The sequence below is a fragment of the Rattus norvegicus genome, chromosome 6 (genome assembly GCF_036323735.1).
Source record: "Rattus norvegicus strain BN/NHsdMcwi chromosome 6, GRCr8, whole genome shotgun sequence".
NCBI lineage: Eukaryota > Metazoa > Chordata > Mammalia > Rodentia > Muridae > Rattus > Rattus norvegicus.
In genome coordinates, this window is record NC_086024.1 from 115,058,776 (window position 1) to 115,068,381 (window position 9,606).

At 40.2% G+C, this 9,606-nt stretch overlaps 1 long non-coding RNA gene across 1 annotated transcript; it reads left to right on the plus strand.

Annotated features, from left to right (window-relative positions):
- The first annotated feature begins 3,809 nt into the window (after nt 1–3,809).
- Nucleotides 3,810–5,714, plus strand: LOC120093263 (uncharacterized). Its single transcript, XR_005486375.2, has 3 exons — nt 3,810–4,069; nt 5,222–5,279; nt 5,598–5,714. It is a non-coding gene; the product is annotated as an uncharacterized LOC120093263 (long non-coding RNA).
- Nucleotides 5,715–9,606: the final 3,892 nt, after the last annotated feature.

The following is a 9,606-nucleotide window of genomic DNA, read 5'->3' on the forward strand; positions in this document are numbered from 1 at the left end:
TGCTACTCTACCATGTGGTCCGCAAGTGACCCTCTCCCGCTGTCTCCATTTTAGCCTCCTCTCTGCGGGGTCCCCTAGGTGGCAGTTACCACTCCTGGCACACACACACACACACACACACACACACACACACACACACACACACACCATCTCGTTCTGCAGGCTCTTGTGTGTTCTCACTCCTCGAAGACAACAAAACCAGATACGCATGCTCCAACTGCCTCTCAGCCATTTCTTTCACACACTGTCTTCTTTAGCCCAGTAAATCAACGTTCTAGAAACATAATTTAGCAATTAGATTTACATGTTAAATTCCCGATCCACAATACATCCACACAACAAATTCACTGTCAATTAATAAAGATTTAAACTGCCCATTTAGACAAGACAAATATCCACCTAGATCTGGATCCTTCTGTTGTCTCCATCTTGATTTTTTTCACTCCTCCTCCTCCCTCTGTCCTAGACTTTTTCCTGCCTACCTTTACTTCTCATCCAATGATAGGCTGTTCTTTATACTGGACCCCCTTGCTGCACATGACATCATCCCATCATCCTACAATGCAGCTCCTTTTTTGGGGGTGGGGAGGATATTTAATTGCAAAGCCTCAGGCTTCTCTCACACTACTGTTGACCCACATGCTCTCATCTGTGTAGCTGGGACCTCTTCCTGGATTGTCCAATTTTTCTACTGATCAGGAGGGCTGAGGTAAGACACTGTGGCTTCCTCTCTAAGTACCTCTCTCTTTAGAAGCCCTAGTCACATTCTTGTGGTGCACAGCATCATAGTTAGCATCTGCCTTTGTTGCCTCTGAGTTTTCAGTACACTGAAACTATTTCCTTCATGTCCAATAGTCTACTGGCTTTACAAGAAGGTACCTATAAAAGGGTAAAAGCAGGAGGAATAGGGAGGATGATGACTCAGTGGGTGAAGTACCTGTTACACAAATGAGAAGGTCCAAGTTGACCTCCATCAAACCTATGCAAAAGCCTGGAGTGGTGGTACAAGACTGAAACCCCATTGCTGTGTATGTGTGTGGTAATGATTTGAATAGATATGGACCCCCATAGACTAGTGTATTTGAATGCTTGAGCCTTAGGGAGTGGCCCTACTAGGAGATGTGGCCTTTTCGGTGTAGACATGGTCTGTTAGGTGAAATGTGTCACTGTGGGGGTGGGCTTTGAGGCCTTCTATATTCAAGCTCTGTCAGAGTGGCACCAAGATTCCTCCCAGCTACCTGTGATCAAGATGGAGAACTTTCAGTTCCTTGTTCAGCACCACGTCTGCCTCTATGTTTCCTGCTATGACAATAAAAGGACCAAACTTCTGAAACTGTAAGCCAGCCCCAGGTAAATATTTTCCTTTATAAGAGTTGCTGTGGTCATAGTGTCTCTTCCCAACACTAAAAACTCTAAGATAGTGTGTGTGTGTGTGTGTGTGTATGTGTGTGTGTGCGTGCACATATATACACACACAAATATACACAGTACACATGCAGAAATAGATCTTAGGGACTCACTGGATAGATAATTTAGCCAAACAGCAAGCCCTGGGCTCAGTGAGACACACTGCCTCAAAATAAATGATGGGCTTTGATAGAAGAGGGTACCTGAAGCCAATGTCTGGTCTACACACACACACACACACACACACACACACACACACACACACACACACGCACACACTAGCTGATATTAGATCTGAGAATGCAGAAGAGAAAAGACTAAAACCATGATTGACCCGTTAAAGTAAGCCGTATTTTGGGATGTACCAAGACTGATCAGCTGGCTGTCTCTCCCTAAAGATTTGATACACAGCCCCTTCTGGGCTCTAAAGGTCCTTTTTATAAATGAGATAAGGTGTTCCTTGGAGAGGGAGAGAACTAGCTATTACAAATCATTAGAAAAATATAATGAAAGGGAAGGGACAAAGGTAAAGATATAGATCATGTGAATGGGGTCACAGGTTTAGATTAGTTTGAAAAATATGTTTTGGAGTTTACATCAGATCTCAGAAACAGGAATTTTATTCTTAATTATCTATAGAAACATTTACTTGCAAGGACTTAACATAGGAGAAACAGTAATTTATTCTTAAACCTCAAACGGAAACCTTAACACACACAGGACAAACAGCAGCTTATTCATACCTGCCTTAGCTGTAAACAGAACCCTTATCCTGCAGGGTATATTCTTCCTACCTTGGTCTCACAGTGCTTGACTCTATGCTGATCACTTGGTGACATGAAGCTCGCTCAATGTCACTCGCCAAATTTTCAAACAGAAGAATGTGGAGATTTCTTGATATATTGTTTGTTTGTTTGTTTGTTTGTTTGTTTTTACACTCCAGACTTTATTCCCCTCCCAGTCCACGCTCCAACTGTTCCACATCTCATATCTCCTTCCCAACCCACTCCCATCTCCACGAGGATGTCCCCACCCCACCTATCCCACCAGACCTCTAAACTCCCTGGGGACCCCAGTTTCTTGAGGGTTAGGCGCATCTTCTAAACTAGACTCAGGAGTCCTCTGCTGTATATGTATTGAGGGCCTCATCTCAGCTGGTGTACGCTGTCTGGTTGGTGATCCAGTGTCTGAGAGATCCCAGGTGTTCAGGTTAATTGAGACTGCTGGTCCTCCTACAGGGTTGTCCTCCTCCTTGGCTTCCTCCAGCTTTCCCCTAATTCAACCAGAGGGGTCAGCAGCTTCTGTTCATTGGTTGGGTGCACGCATCTGCATCTGACTCTTTCAGCTGCTTGTTGGGCTTTTTGGAGAGCAGTCATGATAGGTCCCTTTTGTGAACACCTCATAGCCTCAGTAATAGAGTTAGGTCTTGGGGCCTCCCCTTGAGCTGGATCCCACTTTGGACTTGTCTCTGAACCTTCTTTTCCTCAGGCTCTTCTCCATTTCCATCCCTGCATTTCTTTCAGGCAGGAAGAATTATGGGTGAGAGCTTTGACTATGGGATAGCAACCCCATCCCTTACTTGATGCCCTGTCTTTCTGCTGGAGGTGGGCTCTACAAGTTCCCTCTCACCACTGTAGGGCATTTCCTAAAGACCCAGCAATACCACTCTTTGGAATATACCCAAAAGATGCCCCACCATGCCACAGGGTCATATGTTCCACTATGTTCATAGTGGCCTTGTTTGTGATATCCAGAAACTCGAAACAACCCAGATGTCCCACTACAGAAGAATGGATACAGAAAATTCATTTCCACGGTGGAATGCTACTCAGCTATTAAGAACAAGGACATCCTGAGTTTTGCAGGCAAATGAATGGAACTAGAAAATATCATCCTGAGTGAGTTAACTTGGACCCAAAAGGACGTGCACGGTTTGTTCTCACTAGTGAACGTGGAGATTTCTTTGTTTCAATTTGCATTCCTTCAGCTCAGTCCACACGAAGAGCTTACTGCAAAAGCAGGTTGACTTGAGCTTTGTTACAGACACCCATGTGAAAAGCTAGACACAATGGTATGCCTGTAATCCCAGAGATGGGGTAGCAGAAAAAGGAGGATCCTAGGAGTTTTAAGGAGAGTGGGGGAGGGATATGTAGACTGGTTTGAAGGAAGGAAAAGAAATAGGGAAATGAATTAAATTATAATCTCAAAGATAAAATAAAAATAAATATGGTAGAGTGCCCTTCTGGTACATTGTGTGTTCTTCGTGTTCCACTCCAGTCTTTTTAACTTCAGGATTTTAGGACTCTGGCATTCTTCACCTCAGAATGTGGAGTTTAAATTCTACCCCTAGAATGTAGGTTATTGTGACTTCCCAATAACAGACATATGTGACTCTTAAGGCTAGGACACAAGAGGTGATAGTTTCCATCTGGCTCTTTCCTCCGGGGACATGAAGTTCTGGATATTAGCCAGCATATTTCAAAGAACTGAATTTCCTGGCAGAAGTTAGAATATTCTAAAACACTTTTGCTTCTTCCTTTAACTGACTATTGAGATTAGTTGTGCCCCCCCAACCAAAATAAGAATTTTGAGTTATTGAGATGTCCCAGTAAGTAAAGATGTTTGTCACACAAGCCTGATCTTAGAGTCCATCCATGTAAAGGTGGGTAGAGAAAACCAACTCCCCAAAATTGCTCTCTGTCCTCTACACACACATCATGGCATATGCCTCCCCCCACACAAATACACAATAATAATAATAATAATAATAATAATAATAATAATAATAATAATAATAATAAATACAGTTTAAAAAGTAGAATTTCCCCAAGTTTTATGCACGGAGAAGAAAAGGACTGGGGTCCTGAGACAAGCCACAAGGGGTGTACTTAGCTCTCCTGAAAGATGTTTCATTGTCACTTGTCACATCTTGTGGGAGAGATGAGCTCAGACAGTGCTGATAGGTGGCAGGGATCACACATTGCCAGAGGACTGGAGAACTGACCCTCATTTCAAGAACCTTAATTATGGACTTGGGGGGTGGGGAAGCTAGTGGACCTTTCTTCCTCTTCCCAATTTGGTAACATTGAACACATTTCTTTCAACTTTTGACGTTATGTGTTTCTTTAACTGTTGTATTGAGGGTAGATGATCCAGCAAAGCTTATGGGGACCAGTAGATCTGACTGGAACAACAATCCATGCTGAATTCCACAATATTGCCATTGTTGGCTGAAATTTAATTGCCAGGTCTGAGGTGAACATCCTTTAGATGGTTTCCGGACCTCAACTTTGGTGTCTTCCAGCCTTTGAACTTTTGCAGCAAATTCTGATTATTTCATGTTGCCTCAGAACTCATTGTGAATAGAGGTTTAAATTAGAATCTCTGTTCAGTTACTTCGTGCAGTTTTGACTACCCTACCCACTGCCAGCTCCTCAGTACATTCAGTATTGCATAGGTAAAGCTCTCTGTGTCTACTGAATGCCAGTTACCCTCACTTACCCTCACAGCTCATGTACCTTCATGAACTGCAGATAGCACACTCATTAGCTCTCAGCCAATGGGTGACCTCTCAGGGTCACCATTTATATCTGTTTATTCCAAATCCACCAAGATAAAATTCTCCAAAAACTTTGGATCCATGTAAGGGCTGTGGCTCCCAAGTCCCATGCCCTTTCTCACACTCTCCACACCCTGACTGAGCACACATGTCCCAAACTAAAATATGTAGCTCTCACATCCCTCTGAGAGCTGTAATAGCAAATGCTGTTCTTATTCCTTTGTTCAATTGTCTCTTCTGTGTTTCATGTTTCAGACAAACCCTAACCTAACTCCCTTCTGAGCTTTGGACCTTCTTCGGAGTGATTATCATGGTAAGGTTAAACTGGACACTCATCTGATAGTCAATACAAATTTCCTTTGAGAATGACATTGGGCATCACAGTTGGAATGAGACTGTCTTCCATAGACCTATGTACTTGAATGCTTTGTTCCCAGTTGGTGGTGATGGTTGGAAGAGCTTAGGAGGTGTGGCTTTATTGAAAGAAGTAAGACACCGAGGGAGAATATTGTGAATTCAAAGCCTCATTAATTCCTGTATATATTCCCTCTCTCACATTCCCTTTCCCTCTCCCTCTTCTTCCCCTCCACCACTCCGCCTTCTTCTATGTGCTTCATGCTTCTGGTTCAAGATGTCCACTCTCATATTGCTACTCCAGCAGTCTTACCTGCCACCTGCTGCCGTGGGGCCCCTGCTCTTGTGGATTCTAATGCTCTGGAACCGTTAGTCCAAATAAATTCTTTCTTCCATAAGCTTCCTTGGTTATGGTGTCTTTATGCAGCAACACCAAACTAACTCATCTTGTCATAAAAACTTCCTTGCAGGGAACAAGTTAAAAAGTCATGACTAAATACCCAGGAGCCCTGTCAAGGCAGAACTAGAATTGTAGGTACCCATGTAAAAGGTCAAGAACAAATTAGAATAAAATACACCAGCTCTATTCACATTCTTGACCCACAGACACTGTAATCAATGGCTGTTTGTACTACTATGTTCTCCCTTTTAAAAAAAGTAGTGAAATATACATGGCATAAAATTGTCATCGTGACAGTTTCTAAATCTACAGGACAGTGATAATAAAACACATTTATAAGGTTTGCACAACTGTGCTCAGCACATGTGTATTAACTCTTTTCAGCTTTCAACTCTTTAGCATCCATGTTGCCGTGATCACAGTGCATCCCTAAGGGAAGTTAGGGCAGACACTCAAACAGCAACAGATGCAGAGATCATCTCTGAATCTCTGCTCCCCATGGCTTACATAACCCAGGAGCGGCTGTGCAGGGGTGGCACCCTTCACAGTGGACCAAGCCCTCTCACATCAATCATTAATCAAGGAAACCACACACAGACATGCCCACAGGCAAATCTGGTGGGAAAAAATTCTTCAGTTGAGATTCATTTTTTTCCCATACTTAATGTCAAGCTAACAAAAATTAGCAAGCACAACTTTGTACAAATAAAATGAAACAACAAACCTCCATTCCTCTCAGCCTATGCTAGTGTTAGTGCCAATGATTTTTATAAATCTAAGTACCAAAAATAAGCAGGATCATACTTATTCATTTTCAAATTAGCATATGATACCATTTATCAGAATTACATTCTTTGTTTTTATTTTTAATCTTCTGCATTGTGTGTGCCTGTGTGTGGATATGTACATGTGGGTGTAGGTGCCCAAGGAAGCTAGAAGAAGGGATCATATCCCCTAAAGCTGGAGCTACACATGGCTATGAACCTCCTAACATGGGTTCTGGGAACCAAGCTCAGGTCATAGGAAATGGTTCTTAACCATTGAGCCATCGTTCAAGTCCAGCACGTGTGTTTGCCTTTAGAGCATTAGTTTTTGTTTGTTTGTTTGTTTGTTTTTGTTTTTGATTTGATTTGTTCGTGTTTTGTTATTGTTATTTTGTGTTGTTGTGTTTTGTTCTGTCTCTGATGTCATTTGTTGAAAAGATTTTCCTTGACAGGCTTTTCAGAAGCCTTTGGACCACAAATAGAAGCTTACTCCTGGGTTCTCTATTATTCAGAAGAAGTTTATGTATTTTTCTATTTATTAATTAATATCACACTGTTTTGATTATTGTAACTTGATTTTGAAATGAGGAAATATGAGTCCTCCAGTTAGGGTGCTCCATGTTAGGGCTTGATAATTCAAGTTCCCTTGTAATTCCATATGTCTTCTGGAATCGTGTTTTTTATTTATATGTCTACGTGTATTTACCTACAGAAAAAATAATTGAAATTTGGTGAGAGAGTGTTTTCAGTCTGTATAGCACATTGAGTAGGACTGCAATTTAAGAAGACTATGTCTTCTGATCCATAAACATAGAACAGGTTTCCATTTGTTCACTCTTTGTTTCCAATCAGGGTTCTGTGGTTCCTATTATACATATATTGCATGACTCTAGTTCAGTCCAGACTCAAGGATTTAGTTTTCTTGATGTAATTGTAAATGAGATTGATTTTGTAATTTCTTTCCAGATTGTTCATCCGTAGTGTATAGAAATGCAACTAACTTTTGCATGTTGACTTTTTGTATCCTGTTGCTTCACAAAAATCATTAGTTCTAAGGGAACTTTTATTGTATGTGAAATCTTTTATATATTCAACACATGAGGTCAATTCAACTGTGAACCATTTGATAACAGTATTTTTCTTTAATTACAATGCAGATGCCTCAGTCCTGTTTTTCTTAATTGTTCTGTCTAAACATCTTTAGCACAATGTTAGACAGAAATGGACAAAGCAGGACTTATCATCTTCTTCCTCATCTCAGGGATAAGTAAAGTTTTCAGCATTGAGATATTTACAATAGATTATTGATATGTGACTTCTAATATGTATGGATAGTTTCCTACAAACACTAGCTTCCTGAGCATGTTTAACATCCCTGGGTCTTCGATGTTACCAAACACATCTTCTGTATGAGATTACTGTGTATTTTCTAATGACTTGGTTAATGCAAATTCTTTGTTTTGTTATAATAATTAATCTGCGTATGCCAAGCCATCCTTGCATTTCATCAGCTGATTTTTACCTTGTTAAATATGTACTATAAATCACATGCTGCAGACGCATTTTTGGCTATATTTTATTGAGAATTTTTGTATTGCAATTCAAGAGCTACCAGTTCATAGTCTTCCTTCCTTGAATGTCTTTGCTTTGATACCAGGCTAATGACCACCTCAGAGAAGGAGTTGAGAAGTATTTCTTTCCTTTGATGAGAGTTGGGGAAGACAGTTTTGCAAAACATATTGGCTCTTTAAAAAATGAGTAAAATAGATTAATGAAGCTACCACATCTGGGATTTTTTTCTCATCTGAAGGCTTATTTAGATCAAGCATCTGGTTCATTTACAGATCCACTCACACTTATTATTTCTTGATGATTCACTACTGCAGGCTCTTTGTCTTTAAAAATACTTGCTCCTTTCATCTAGGTTATACAACTTGTTGGCATATAATTGTTTAAATAGACTTTTGTGATGCATTTGGTTTTAGTAAAATCAGTAGTGCCACTCTTTTTCTTTTGATTTGTTGTTTTAGAAATTTGAGTCTTTTCTCTTTTTCCTTTGCTCCATCCAATTCGACTTATTGATTTGGATATTCTATAAAAGAATCAACTGTTTCATATCTTTTCTCTATAGTTTTCTTTGCCTCCTCTTTCATTTACCTCCTCCTAGTCACTCACTATTTCTCACCATTTGCTCGCCTTGGCTTTAGGGTTGCTTTCCCTGCTATAGACTGTAAGCTAAATTGCTGGCTTGCCTGTTCATTCCTCGGTGCTGCTGTAAGCCTTGTATACAAGTTGTGCCACGGTACTACTTTTCACATCCTGTAAGTTTTGAAATGTGCGTTTTCACTTTTATTCATTTCTGTGTGCCCTAGAATTTTCCTTCTAAGTTCCTCTTCGATAGGTTAAGGCTGTGAGAGTGAGTTCTTGTCTAGCAAAAGACCGTATGTTATATCCATAATGATTAGAGGCTTCAGAGTGTCTAAATGTGCTAGAAATGTCCACTTTCACTTCAGATCTAAAACGTTTTGCCTAATTATTTTGATATCGTGTGGTGAAAGATATAAACATGGATAATTGCACAGCTTAAGATATCTTATTAATCCTTTATGAGTTTCATATGATGCATTTTGAAAATATTCACCCCACTCCTCCCATGCCTATCTCCTACCTTACAACTTCACATTTTGTTTATTTGTGGGTTTGTTTGTTTTGTTGTTGTTGTTTGTCTATTTCTTTTCCTGGTAACGCATTGAGTTCAATATGTGCTCTCCATACACTCCTGGGGGTGGGGCGAACACTGATCTATAGTCACTATATATGGTCCTTATTTTTATCCTAGAATACTTTCACTTTAGATGTATTTTGTACATTAATACGGTCTTTGCTTGCTTTCTGTCTCTTACTTGTATAAATTACCTTATTCCTCCTTTTGCTTCCAAATTCTCTACATCTTTGAGTCTAAACTGATTCACTAGCAAACAGCACATGGTTGTATTTTAAAACCATTGATGCTACTCTGTCTTTTGGACAAACAGATTAATGCATTTCCTTTTGTCAATTTTCTAGGTTCTTTTTTACGTATGCTATTCTCTTTTGCACACTATGGTACAATATTTAAGATC